This window comes from Schistocerca cancellata, unplaced genomic scaffold (genome assembly GCF_023864275.1).
Source record: "Schistocerca cancellata isolate TAMUIC-IGC-003103 unplaced genomic scaffold, iqSchCanc2.1 HiC_scaffold_1104, whole genome shotgun sequence".
Taxonomy (NCBI): Eukaryota; Metazoa; Arthropoda; class Insecta; order Orthoptera; family Acrididae; genus Schistocerca; species Schistocerca cancellata.
The window spans coordinates 5,953,096-5,968,103 of record NW_026047103.1 but is presented as its reverse complement, the minus strand read 5'-3'; positions in this window follow the sequence as shown (position 1 = coordinate 5,968,103).

The window sequence follows — 15,008 nt, the reverse complement described above, 5'->3', positions numbered from 1 at the left end:
GGACGTGAACCGTATGTGCAGTTGACGGACTTTGAGCGAGGGCGGAAGGTGCACGTGCCCGTCGACCTGGGACCGGACCGCAGCGACGCACGGATGCACGCCAAGACCGTAGGATCCTACGCAGTGCCGTAGGGGACCGCACCGCCACTTCCCAGCAAATTAGGGACACTGTTGCTCCTGGGGTATCGGCGAGGACCATTCGCAACCGTCTCCACGAAGCTGGGATACGGTCCCGCACACCGTTAGGCCGTCTTCCGCTCACGCCCCAACATCGTGAATGGAGGGACGAATGGAGACGTGTCGTCTACAGCGATGAGAGTCGCTTCTGCCTTGGTGCCAATGATGGTCGTATGCGTGTTTGGCGCCGTGCAGGTGAGCGCCACAATCAGGACTGCATACGACCGAGGCACACAGGGCCAACACCCGGCATCATGGTGTGGGGAGCGATCTCCTACACTGGCCGTACACCACTGGTGATCGTCGAGGGGACACTGAATAGTGCACGGTACATCCAAACCGTCATCGAATCCATCGTTCAACCATTCCTAGACCGGCAAGGGAACTTGCTGTTCCAACAGGACAATGCACGTCTGCATGTATGCCGTGCCACCCAACGTGCTCTAGAAGGTGTAAGTCAACTACCCTGGCCAGCAAGATCTCCGGATCTGTCCCCCATTGAGCATGTTTGGGACTGGATGAAGCGTCGTCTCACGCGGTCTGCACGTCCAGCACGAACGCTGGTCCAACTGAGGCGCCAGGTGGAAATGGCATGGCAAGCCGTTCCACAGGACTACATCCAGCATCTCTACGATCGTCTCCATGGGAGAATAGCAGCCTGCATTGCTGCGAAAGGTGGATATACACTGTACTAGTGCCGACATTGTGCATGCTCTGTTGCCTGTGTCTATGTGCCTGTGGTTCTGTCAGTGTGATCATGTGATGTATCTGACCCCAGGAATGTGTCAATAAAGTTTCCCCTTCCTGGGACAATGAATTCACGGTGTTCTTATTTCAATTTCCAGGAGTGTATTAAAGGCATTCTTTATATGGGTTCACATGGAATTGAGAGATAATAAAACTACATGAGGTTAAGTGCTCAGGTCAAATAACTGAATGTTATCTTGTAAAGCCAACATTGAAACCACAACCATAGAAAGCCGCTGCGTCTGACGTCAGATTTGAAGGTTTGTCAGCTGATTACAGCGCCATGTGGAAACAGCGCAGTGCGCAACACCCAAGTGGCACGGATAGCGTAGAGTGGCACAGATTAAGAAAACTGTTATACAGGCTTATCAAAAAGAATCATCCGATTTTAAAAAATCATAACAGTATGTGAACAACGCACTTTTGGAAAGATAAAACTATTGACTGTTACGTGGTTCCCACGAGGTTGCAGCAATGTACGCCCACTTCAGACTAGTAAAAACCATGTCGGGACAACAGAGAGTTTTTTGTTCTGCATTTCGCTCAGTGCGAGTCAGTAATAACAGTTCAGCGTGACTTTCGTACTAGCTATGGTACGTATCCTATTACAGCACATAGCACTAGACGATGTCCGTAGCTCGTGGTCGTGCGGTAGCGTTCTCGCGTCCCGCGCCCGGGTTCCCGGGTTCGATTCCCGGCGGGGTCAGGGATTTTCTCTGCCTCGTGATGACTGGGTGTTGTGTGCTGTCCTTAGGTTAGTCAGGTTTAAGTAGTTCTAAGTTCTAGGGGACTGATGACCACAGATGTTAAGTCCCATAGTGCTCAGAGCCATTTGAACCATTTTGAACTAGACGATGGCATGAAAAATCCCGAGAAACAGGACGTGAGTGTAAGGTCAAATAGCCGGGCCGCCCCCGAGTATCTGACACAGGCGTCGAACGCAACCGCCATAGTTTCACAAGCAGTCAGCAGATGTCCGTGTGTGTTGCGTCGACGTTTACGCGTGAAACCATACAAAATTCAGCTACTGCAAATACTTTGTCAAGGTGACAAACAACGTGAGGAGTTCTGCAGTCTCGTTCTTGGCAAGTGGAGGATGGCAGTTTTCTTCCACGCTTCGTGTTTAATGACGAGGCAACATACCATTTAAATGAGAAGGCGAACCGTCATAATGTGAGATTATGGGGTACGAAACAACAACATGATGTTGTACAACATGAGAGGGACTCTCCAAAATTTAATCTATTTAGTGCAGTTTCACAGGAAAAGGTGTATGGTCAATTTTTGTTTGCCGAGAATACAGTGTCAGAATGCCCACATGTTTCACAACTTTCTTTCCCACAGTTGGAGACTGATTCGAACGATTTCATTTACCAACAGGACAAGGCAACGCCACACTGTCATCAGGAAGTGCGGGAAATTTTAAATCAAAGGATCGATGGATCGGTCGCACTGGACCAAGTGATTCAGCCTTACATCACCGGCATCCAGGATCACCGGACCTGACCGTGTGTGATTATTATTCCCTGTGTGGATCTATAAAAGACTCTTTTTATTTGCCTGCGTTAGCCACAACAATGAATAAACTGAGACATCGCGTAACAGCAGCTGTGGAAGCTGTAGCTGAAGACATGCTCACTGCAATGTGGGAACAATCTGAATTCAGAGATTGACATACGTTGTGCATTACAAGAGAGCACATTAAATTCCTATGAAAATGTATGCGAAAAACTTTTTCAGTTTCCCATTCATCGAAAAACAAAATTCATTGCATATGATTATTAGTTTCAGTAAATAAACGTGCCAACTCGAATGATTCTTTTGATAGATCCATTTTGATACATATCAATGAAAGCAATTATAACAACAGACCAAGGTTGAAAACAGATGCTTAAAAATAGGTAAAAATAGAAACAGCAGATAACAGACGCAACCTATCCAGTGCAGCATTAAAGTGCTCAAATGAGCATAATTAACACAGTAGGAATACGAGCTATGGAATGCAATAAAAATAACCTGTTGTGGTTGTCTATTACATAGGTCAGACCGGAAGAGCCATCAATATCAGATATAAAAAAGCATTTATTTGGAAGAAAAGGTATTAATGTTGCGTAATTTCTTCATTTTATCTAATTTTCGTATTACAGGCCACAAACCAAAGGGAGTCGATAGAGTTACTATCCTCCATACAAAAAAAAAGTTATAAAGTTGATTGTCTGGAAGAACTGTGTGTCTCTGATCATATATCTGTTAAGGATGGTCTCATTCTCAGCCTACAGATACAACTGCGAAATAAAAAATTTCATTAACGGCTTTAAACTGTTCTACATCTACGTCTACATTTATACTCCGCAAGTCACCCAACGGTGTGTGGCGGAGGGCACTTTACGTGCCACAGTCATTACCTCCCTTTTCTGTTCCAGTCGCGTATGGTTCGCGGGAAGAACGACTGTCTGAAAGCCTCCGTGCGCGCTCAAATCTCTCTAATTTTCCATTCGTGATCTCCTCGGGAGGTATACGTAGGGGGAAGCAATATATTCGATACCTCATCCAGAAACGCACCCTCTAGAAACCTGGCGAGCAAGCTACACCGCGATGCAGAGCGCCTCTCTTGCAGAGTCTGCCACTTGAGTCTGCTAAACATCTCCGTAACGCTATCACGGTTACCAAATAACCCTGTGACGTGACGCGCCGCTCTTCTTTGGATCTTCTCTATCTCCTCCGTCAACCCGATCTGGTACGGATCGCACACTGATGAGCAATACTCAAGTATAGGTCGAACGAGTGCTTTGTAAGCCACCTCCTTTGTTGATGGACTACATTTTCTAAGGACTCTCCCAATGAATCTCAACCTGGTACCCGCCTTAAGAACAATTGCTTTTATATGATCATTCCACTTCAAATCGTTCCGCACGCATACTCCCAGATATTTTACAGAAGTAACTGCTACCAGTGTTTTCCGCTATCATATAATCATACAGTAAAGGATCCGTCTTTCAATGTATTCGCAATACATTACATTTTTCTATGTTAAGGGTCAGTTGCCACTCCCTGCATCAAGTGCCTATCCGCTGCAGATCTTCCTGCATTTCGCTACAACTTTCTAATGCTGCAACTTCTCTGTATACTACAGCATCATCCGCGAAAAGCCGCATGGAACTTCCGACACTATCTACTAGGTCATTTATATATATTGTGAAACGCAATGGTCCCATAACACTCCTCTGTGGCACGCCAGAGGTTACTTTAACGTCTGTAGACGTCTCTCCATTGAGAACAACATGCAGTGTTCTGTTTGCTAAAAACTCTTCAATCCAGCCACACAGCTGGCCTGATATTTCGTAGGCTCTTACTTTGTTTATCAGGCGACAGTGCGGAACTGTATCGAACGCCTTCCGGAAGTCAAGGAAAATGGCATCTACCTGGGAGCCTGCATCTAATATTTTCTGGGTCTCATGAACAATTAAAGCGAGTTGGGTCTCACACGATCGCTGTTTCCGGAATCCATGTTGATTCCTACAGAGTAGATTCTGGGTTTCCAAAAACGACATGATACTCGAGCAAAAAACATGTTCTAAAATTCTACAACAGATCGACGTCAGAGATATAGGTCTACAGTTTTGCGCATTTGCTCGACGACCCTTCCAGAAGACTGTGACTACCTGTGCTCTTTTCCAATCATTTGGAACCTTCCGTTCCTCTAGAGACTTGCGGTACACGGCTGTTAGAAGGAGGGCAAGTTCTTCCGCGTACTCTGTGTAGAATCGAATTGGTATCCCGTCAGGTCCAGTGGACTTTCCTTTGTTGAGTGATTGCAGTTGCTTTTCTATTCCTGGGACACTTATTTCGATGTCAGCCATTTCTTCGTTAGTGCGAGGATTTAGAGAAGGAACTGCAGTGCGATCTTCCTCTGTGAAACAGCTTTGGAAAAAGGTGTTTAGTATTTCAGCTTTACTCGTGCCATCCTCTGTTTCAATGCCATCATCATCCCGGAGTGTCTGTATATGGTGTTTCGAGCCACTTACTGATTTAACGTAAGACCAGAACTTCCTAGGATTTTCTGTCAAGTCGGTACATAGAATTTTACTTTCGAATTCACTGAATGCTTCACGCATAGCCCTCCTTACGCTATCTTTGACATCGTTTAGCTTCTGTGTATCTGAGAGGTTTTAGCTGCTTTTAAACTTGGCGTGAAGCTCTCTTTGCTTTCGCAGTACTTTCCTAACTTTGTTGTTTTTCCCGTCCCTCACAGTTTTACTCGGCACGTACCTGTCTAAAACGCATTCTACGATTGCCTTAATCTTTTTCCATAAACACTCAACATTGTCAGTGTCGGAACAGAAATTTTCGATTTGATCTGTTAGGTAGTCTGAAATCTGCCTTCTATTACTCTTGCTAAACAGATAAACCTCCCTTCCTTTTTTATATTTATATTAACTTACATATTCAGGGATGCTGCAACGGCCTTATGATCACTGATTCCCTGTTCTGCACTTACAATGCCCCAAAGTTCGGATCTGTTTTTTATCAGTAGGCCCAATGTGTTATCTCCACGAGTCGGTTCTCTGTTTGATTGCTCGAGGTAATTTTCGGATAGTACACTCAGTATAATGTCACTCGATGCTCTGTCCATACCAACCGTCCTAAATATCTGAGTGTCCCAGTCTATATCTGATAAATTGTAATCTCTACTTAAGACTTAAACATGCAGAGAATATTTATGTGAAATGTATTCGAAATTTTCTCTCAGTTGTTCTGCCACTAACGGTGCTGAGTCGGGAGGTCGGTAAAAGGAGCCAATGATTAACCTAGTAAGGTCGTTGAGTGTAACCTCCACCCATAATATTTCACAGGAACTATCCGCTTCTTTTTCACTACAGGATAAACTACTACTAACAGCGACAAACACGCCACCACCGGTTGCGTGCAATCTATCCTTTCTAAACACCGTCTGTGCCTTTGTATAAATTTCGGCAGAATTTATCTCTGGCTTCAGCCAGCTTTCTGTACCTATAACGATTTCAGCTTCGGTGATTTTTATCAGCGCTTGAAGTTCCGGTACTTTACCAATGCAGCTTGTACAGTTTACAATTACAATACCGATTGCTGCTTGGTCCCCGCATGTCCTGACTTTGTCCCACACCCTTTGAGACTGTTTTCCTTTCTGTACTTGCCCGAAGCCATCTAACCTAAAAAACCGCCCAGTCCACGCCACACAACCCCTGCTACCCGTGTAGCCGCTTGCTCGTGTAGTGGACATCTGACCTATCGAGCGGAACCCTATCCCACCACCCTATGGCGCAAGTCAATGAATCTGCAGCCCACACGATCGCAGAACCGTCTCAGCCTCTGATTCAGACCCTAATGTTAATGGCAATTACAGAGGTAGAGTACTGTTTTCTTTGGCTAAAGGTATTTACAGACAGTTCTCAAACAATGTTTTCGTCCTGTTTTAATTTCTTTATTGTATCCCATAGCTGTTATTCCTAGTACGTTAACTGTATTGATTTTAAACACTTTAATGCCATCTGCACTGGACAGGTGGCACGTACAGCTCCTGTTTCATTTCACAACATTTTCCTGTGTGTATTGTTTATTACCTGTGTTTATACTTCTGTTATAAGGCTTCGTGTCTTGTTATAACTATTTTCATTTACATCATAAGTGTTACTTTACTTTAGTCAGTGAAGCTCATCGCTATTCGCGTCCCATAAGTGTCGTGCACTGTGCTGTTTCCATGTTGTGGCGAAATCCGTTGACAAACCTTTCTGTCTGATGCTGTTTTTATAGAGTCCCTATGCTCGCGGTTTTGATGTTGAATCTACAACATACCTTTTACTTATTGTATTAGCTCCCCACTCGCTGTGAATATACACTCCTGGAAATGGAAAAAAGAACACATTGACACCGGTGTGTCAGAGCCACCATACTTGCTCCGGACTCTGCGAGAGGGCTGTACAAGCAATGATCACACGCACGGCACAGCGGACACACCAGGAACCGCGGTGTTGGCCGTCGAATGGCGCTAGCTGCGCAGCATTTGTGCACCGCCGCCGTCAGTGTCAGCCAGTTTGCCGTGGCATACGGAGCTCCATCGCAGTCTTTAACACTGGAAGCATGCCGCAACAGCGTGGACGTGAACCGTATGTGCAGTTGACGGACTTTGAGCGAGGGCGTATAGTGGGCATGCGGGAGGCCGGGTGGACGTACCGCCGAATTGCTGAACATGTGGGGCGTGAGGTCTCCACAGTACATCGATGTTGTCGCCAGTGGTCGGCGGAAGGTGCACGTGCCCGTCGACCTGGGACCGGACCGCAGCGACGCACGGATGCACGCCAAGACCGTAGGATCCTACGCAGTGCCGTAGGGGACCGCACCGCCACTTCCCAGCAAATTAGGGACACTGTTGCTCCTGGGGTATCGGCGAGGACCATTCTCAACCGTCTCCATGAAGCTGGGCTACGGTCCCGCACACCGTTAGGCCGTCTTCCGCTCACGCCCCAACATCGTGCAGCCCGCCTCCAGTGGTGTCGCGACAGGCGTGAATGGAGGGACGAATGGAGACGTGTCGTCTTCAGCGATGAGAGTCGCTTCTGCCTTGGTGCCAATGATGGTCGTATGCGTGTTTGGCGCCGTGCAGGTGAGCGCCACAATCAGGACTGCATACGACCGAGGCACACAGGGCCAACACCCGGCATCATGGTGTGGGGAGCGATCTCCTACACTGGCCGTACACCACTGGTGATCGTCGAGGGGACACTGAATAGTGCACGGTACATCCAAACCGTCATCGAACCCATCGTTCTACCATTCCTAGACCGGCAAGGGAACTTGCTGTTCCAACAGGACAATGCACGTCCGCATGTATCCCGTGCCACCCAACGTGCTCTAGAAGGTGTAAGTCAACTACCCTGGCCAGCAAGATCTCCGGATCTGTCCCCCATTGAGCATGTTTGGGACTGGATGAAGCGTCGTCTCACGCGGTCTGCACGTCCAGCACGAACGCTGGTCCAACTGAGGCGCCAGGTGGAAATGGCATGGCAAGCCGTTCCACAGGACTACATCCAGCATCTCTACGATCGTCTCCATGGGAGAATAGCAGCCTGCATTGCTGTGAAAGGTGGATATACACTGTACTAGTGCCGACATTGTGCATGCTCTGTTGCCTGTGTCTATGTGCCTGTGGTTCTGTCAGTGTGATCATGTGATGTATCTGACCCCAGGAATGTGTCAATAAAGTTTCCCCTTCCTGGGACAATGAATTCACGGTGTTCTTATTTCAATTTCCAGGAGTGTAGGTAAACTATATGTGTTTTCTTTCTTTTTTTAATACATCTTGTGCTGTGTAATGTTTCGGAAATGTTTGTTATTTTCCTAGGTTGATTAAAAATTTTACTTTAATTTGAATTTCATATATTTCATGTAGCTCTATGATACAGAAATAATTGTGCTTTGTGATAATAAACTTAAAAATTTCAAACACTTGAATGGATCATATGCCTAAAAAGCTATTTCATAAATGGTGATGAAGGGAAGAAATGTGTGACTAAGCAAAATGAGTTACATTTTTGAATTCACTGTACACTAAATATAAGATGTCTCCTAAAAAACCCATGACTTCAGAAAAAAGTTTTGGAACACAGACCAGCGTTGTACAAAATTGACCTGAAACTACATATAGCTTAAGATGATTGTTCTATATTAAGTTATTTGTGTAATCAATCTCTTATCAACGGAACATTTCCAGACTGCCTAAAATATGCCCAAGTTAAGCCTTTTTACAGGAAGGGGGACGAAAAATTACCATAAAACTATCAACCAATTTCACTTTTGCCAGATTTCTCAAAAATATTTGGAAATATTGTGTTCAAGCATCTCCTTAAGTATCTGACTGCAAATACTATATTGTCAGCATTCTGCAGCACTTACCTCCTCTACAAACTCTCAAAATTTGTCACTATACTTTTGTTACAGCGTCTTCAACAAACAGAATATATGCAAAATATCTTATTGAGTCATGTTTTATTGCAAAGAGTCATCTTGCACTTACCATTCTTCTACATAAATTATGTTATTGTAGTTTACTATAACGGAACAACTATGTACTTGTGATGCTGCTATAAACTTTTAAAAAGCTTTTTGTGAGTATTACTTTGTAAGAAAGATCGGTAGTAGTGAGCGAGATTGGGTTTGCCTTCGCTACTTTCGAGTCGAGTGTAAGAAGTTTGAATCTAAAATGGTAAAAGATAATATGTGTGAAATAAAAGAGTACTTTATGATATTATTGAATGTATTGACCGATGAACTACTTCAAGCTTTTAAAAATTGATAGAATTAGAATCAAAACTGTAGAGAAGCTGACGGCGAACTCTGATTGGACGATAAGAGTGGCGTCCATTGGTGACGTGTGCGAACCCAGCGGAAATGTAGAGGTAGCTTGAACCTTGATGGGAGAAGACCTGTTGCGAAGGTGCGTGGTGTCGGTTGTGTGCACTGTGGAAAGTCGTCTTGTAAAGTATGAGGTCGTAGAGCAGATCGGTCCGTGTGAGCATAGCCTTCATTGTGGCCAGATCTCGTAGTGTAGGACTCAAGATGGTCACAGGATTTCTCCTGACATTACAAGCCACTTGTCAAATCCAAGAAATCAGTTTAAAATATTGGAAGACCAGTAGTCCTAAGTTTAATTACTTTCACCCTCCTCTCTCATGTCACATTTCACTGACACAGTTTTCATATTTAAACAAATGACACTTTAAGTTTAGAACCAAAGAGTTGACTTTCACTATGTTGAAAACTTACACACCTTGCTTGTTTGAACAGTTTCGCGTTAGTACGATTCACCTGGATTTAAAACTATGTGGCTTGCGCGTGGAATTATGATTGAAGAAAAATCAAGAGATGTTCATAGCATCTATTGATCTAGAAAAAGCGTTAAACAATTTAAAATGGTGCAAGATTTTCGGAATTGTGAGAAAAATAGGAGTAAGCTGTAGGGCAAGATGGGTGATACAAAATGAACTTAAGAACCAAGAAGGAAGGTTTAAAACTGGATGACGACGAACAAAGTGCTCAGGTTAAAATGATATGAGACGGGGTGGCAGTCTATTGCTCCACTGTTCAATCTATATATCAAAGAAGCGATGGTGGAATAAAGAAAAGATCAAGAGTGGGATTAAAATTCAAGGTTAAAGGATATCAGTGATAAGATTCGCTGATGATATTGGTTCCTCGGTGAAAGCGAAGAAGAATTACAGGATCTGCTAAAGGCAATCAATAGTCTAATGAATACAGGATGTGGACTGAGAGGAAACCAGAAAAAGAGAAAGGTAGCAAGATGTGACAGAAATGAGAACAGCGAGAAATTTAACATCAAAATTGGGGATCAAGAAGTAGATGGAGGAATTCTGCTACCTTCGAAGCAAAATTACACATGATGGATGAAGGAAGGAGGAGATAAGAAAGCAGACTAGCACAGGCCATGAGGTCATTCCTGGCCAAGAAAAGTGTCCAGTTCAAACGTAGGCATTAATTTGAGGAAGAAATTTCAAAGGGTGTGCGTTTGGAACACAATATTGTATGGTAGTGAATCACGAACAGTGTGAAAATGGGAACAGAAGACAATCGAATCATTTGAGATGTGGTGCTGCATAAGAATTTTGATAATTTGGTGGACTGATTAGGTAGGGGGTGAGGAAGGAAGTTCCGGTAAATGCTGAGAAGAAGAAGGGACTTGATGACGGCACAACTCTTAAAGGCATCAGGGAATAATCTCCATGGTATTAGAGCGAACTATAGAGGGTAACAACTGTGGGGAAAGACAGATATTTGAATAGATCCAACAAATAGCTGAGTGTGTGGTGTGCAAATGCTACTCTGAGATGAAGACGTTACCGCAGGCAAGGAATTAGAAGTGGACTGCACAAACCAGTCAGAAGGCTAATAGATAACTCATCTATAGGTGTGACATGGACTGCTCTGTGTCTTAAGTCCTCAGTGTTGATGGTATATTAAACGCTAATCTTCCTTCCCACCTTCCTTCATGGATTGTTTGCATATGAGGCTCACATTTGTTTAAGCAAATAAATAGACATACATTCCTATCCTTCCAATAACATGCACTGTGTTTAAACTGAACTAACGTACAAGCGAACCACATAGTTGTAACTTCAGGGCACCTGGAGTGGGGAAAATTGTTTAAACATGCAGCCTGCGTAAGCTTTAAACTTAGGAAAAGTCAATTCTTGGGTTCAACACTAAGGTGGCATCTGTTTAAGCATGATTTCTGTGTCAGTGATGTTGAATGTTAGAGGCATGGGAAATTGTGTTAACTTAGGACAACTGGCCTACCATCATTTCAAACTGAGTTATTTTATTTGACAAGAGGCCTATTGACGTCAGGGGAAACCCAGTGGCCGTCTTGGTCGTAGACGCTAGAATTTCCCGACTAAACAGCTGTATTTGGTTACGTTTGTAGTGGATGCCGTAACAGCAATGGTGCTGTATGTGACGTCTTATGGAAGCACGCTATATACAGGCAGGAAGACGTAAAGAACCGGTGAAACACCTGATTTAGCAACACTGAACATCATACAACGAATAGCCCTGTACAACAATAGTCAAGACTTGGTATTTAATTTTGTGTAGTCGTTTCTAATGGAGGAGCGCATCAATACGTTTTTTTTTTCTACTGATGAACTTTTAACACACTTAATTTCAACTAACCAATAATTTATTTACCTGCTCCATGCACAGTTTCTAGTAGCGTCAAAGTTATATAGAACAATAACAAAGCATAAATCCAAAGCTAAAAACAATGGCAGCTTTGCAAACATCAGTGCTGTAAGAATGTAAAAAGTTAACACTGCTTAAATGCATTGTTAGCTTTGGATAGAAGCGTAGTTTTCCAAGTAATTTGCAATTTTAATTATCAAGGAAATTTAAATTCTATTTTCTTAAAATTTCAGTATTAAGGAAAAGCGCAATTTCAGTAAAGTTTCATAATGTTCTTAAAGATGTCTGACTGAAATCGTCACCACATTTTTTTAAGAATGGCTACAGAAAAATACCAGAAATAAATAATTCAAAATTAATTGCTACAAAGCAGATAATACATTATATGATCAAAAATATCCGGACACCCCCAAAAATACGTTTCTCATATTAGGTACATTGTGCTGCCACCTACTGCCAGGTACTCCATATCAGAGACCTCGTCATTACACATCGTGAGAGGGCAGAACGGAGCGCTCCGCGGAACTTACGGACTTTGGACGTGGTCAGTCGATCGGGTACACTGGTATCATTCGTCTGTACGCGAGATTTTCACACTCCTAAACATCCCTAGGTCCACTCGTTCCGATGTGACAGTGAAGTGGAAACGTGAAGGGACACGTATAGCACAAAAGCGTACAGGCCGACCTCGTCTGTTGACTGACAGAAACCGTAGACTGTTGAAGAGGGTCATAATGTGCAATAGGGAGAGATCTATCCAGACCATCACACAGTAATTCCAAACTGCATCAGAAGCCACTGCGAGCACTATGACAGTTAGGTGAGAGGTCATGAAAGTTGGATTTCGTGGTCGAGTGGGTGCTCATAAGCCACACATCACGCCAGTAAGTGCCACACGACCGCTCGCGTCGTGTAAGGAGCGTAAACATTGGACGATTGAACAGTGGAGTGACGAATCACGGTACACAATGTGGCGATCCGATGGCAGGGTGTGGGTATAGCGAATACCCGGTGAACGTCATCTGCCAGCGTGTGTAGTGCAAACAGTAAAATTTGGAGGCGGTGTTATGGTGTTGTCGTGTTTTCATGGAGGGGACTTGCACCCATTGCTGTTTTGCGTGGTACCATCACAGCACAGGCCTACATTGATGTTTTAATCACCTTCTTGCTTCCTACTGTTCAAGTGCAATTCGGGGACGACGATGGCACCTTTCAACACGATCGAGCACCTTTTCATAATGCACGGCCTGTGGTGGAGTGGTAGCATGACAATAACATCCCTGTATTGGACTGGAGATTTTCACTCATATCAGAGCACACTCCGCTGCAGATTGAAAATCTCATTCTGGAAACATCCCCCAGGCTGTGGCTAAGCCATGTCTCCGCAATATCCTTTCTTTCAGGAGTGCTAGTTCTGCAAGGTTCGCTGGAGAGGTTCTGTAAAGTTTGAAAGGTAGGTACTGGCAGAAGTAAGGCTGTGAGAACGGGGCGTCGGTCGTGCTTGGGTAGCTCAGTTGGTAGAGCACTTGTCCGCGAAACGCAAAGTTCCCGAGTTCGAGTCCGGGTCCGGCACACAGTTTTAATCTCCCAGGAAGTTTCAATAGCATATAACATTTATTTCAGATGGGTAATTAAGGTGGGTTTCATCGCAGTCCGTCCAGCTGAGAAATAGTTTGCTGTTTGATGGATAGATACAGCCCAAGGTATGAAAAGTGAACTGTAAGAGGGACTGTTTGTCAGAGTCTCGACCCCCCTATATGTATTCATCGCTTGGGTAAAGAATAAACTAGGTCTTATCCGAAATAATAAGTAATACACAGGTCAATAAAAAGTCAGTCATGTAACATTTCATAGGTGTAATTGCTTGCAATCTGAATAGACATGATAGTCCAGTGAGTAAGAAAAGGGAACGGAGAAATTGACGGTGTTGGGAGACAGTTTTAAACACGAGCCAGAGAACGATGAAAGCAGTAGCACTCATAGCCCGGTGGGGGCTGTCGGCTTACGTTTTTCGTGTGTGTGCGACGGGGGTCGAGCTACGGGAAGATCCGATGTACAGCGCGGCGCCGAAACGCTCATAGCGAGGTCTCTCCGTAAACACGGAGTACAAAGCAATCTCATTTAATGAAGGAAGCGGGCCGCCGTGGTCTAGCGGTTCTAGGCGCACAGTCCGGAACTGCGCGACTGCTACGGTCGCAGGTTCGTATCCTGCCTCGGGCATGGATGTGTGTGATGTCCTTAGGTTAGTTAGGTTTAAGTAGTTCTAAGTTCTAGGGGACTGATGACCACAGATGTTAAGTCCCATAGTGCTCAGAGCCATTTGAACCATTTTTTAATGAAGGAACATATTCTAAAGTGTTGCAAAGAGAAGTGCCAGTTATTAGGCAAACCATAAGGGGAATGGTTTTATATAATTGTCCAAGTTTAGTATGCTGACCGGACGCATTTGGTCAATTAAGGATCAAATTTAAAATCGTGAGAGTTTGGTCGCAATACCCTTTGTCGGTATCGAACCCGGGTCAGTTCAGTGTAATTTGTCCAACGTTTGGCTACTTTTATGCTTTATTTAAACATTTATAATTCAGGGTGCAACTAAAGATGCACTCTGAAGGGCAAAGACTGCCAGTCTTGCTTGACAGGTTAAGGTGGAGCTGTAGGCAACGTCTGCAGTAAAATATCCAGGCATAGCTACCCAGAGCGACCTGTAGTGGAATGACCACATAAAACAGATTGTGGCAAAAGCAGACACCAGACTCAGATTCATCGGAAAAATCTTAAGGAAATGTAGCTCATCCACGAAAGAAGTGCATTATACGGCGCTTTTCCACCCGATTCTTGAGTACTGTTCATCTATCTGCGAACCGTATCAGGAAGGACAGACAGAGGATATGGAGAAGATCCAACGAAAAGTTGCTCGTTTCCTCACTGGATCGTTTAGCTGGCGGAAAGTCATCGACTAAAACAGAAGTAATATCCAGCGTTCCCCAAGGAAATGTTATAGGCGCTCTATTGTTCCTGATCTATATTAACGACCTAGGAGTCAATCTGCACGGCCCTCTTAGATTGTATGCAGATGATGCTGTCATTTACCGTCTTGTAAAGTCATCACATGACCAAAACGAATTGCAAAACGATTTAGATGAGTTATCTGTATGGTACCAACAGTGGGAATTGACCTCGAATAAACAAAAGTATGAAGTTATTCACATGAGTACTAAAACAAATCCGCTAAATTTCGATTACGCGGTAAGTCACACAAATCTGAAGGCTGTAAATTCAGCTAAATGCTTAGGGATTACAGTTACAAATAAACTAAATTCGAACGATCACATGGATAATGTTATGGATAGAGC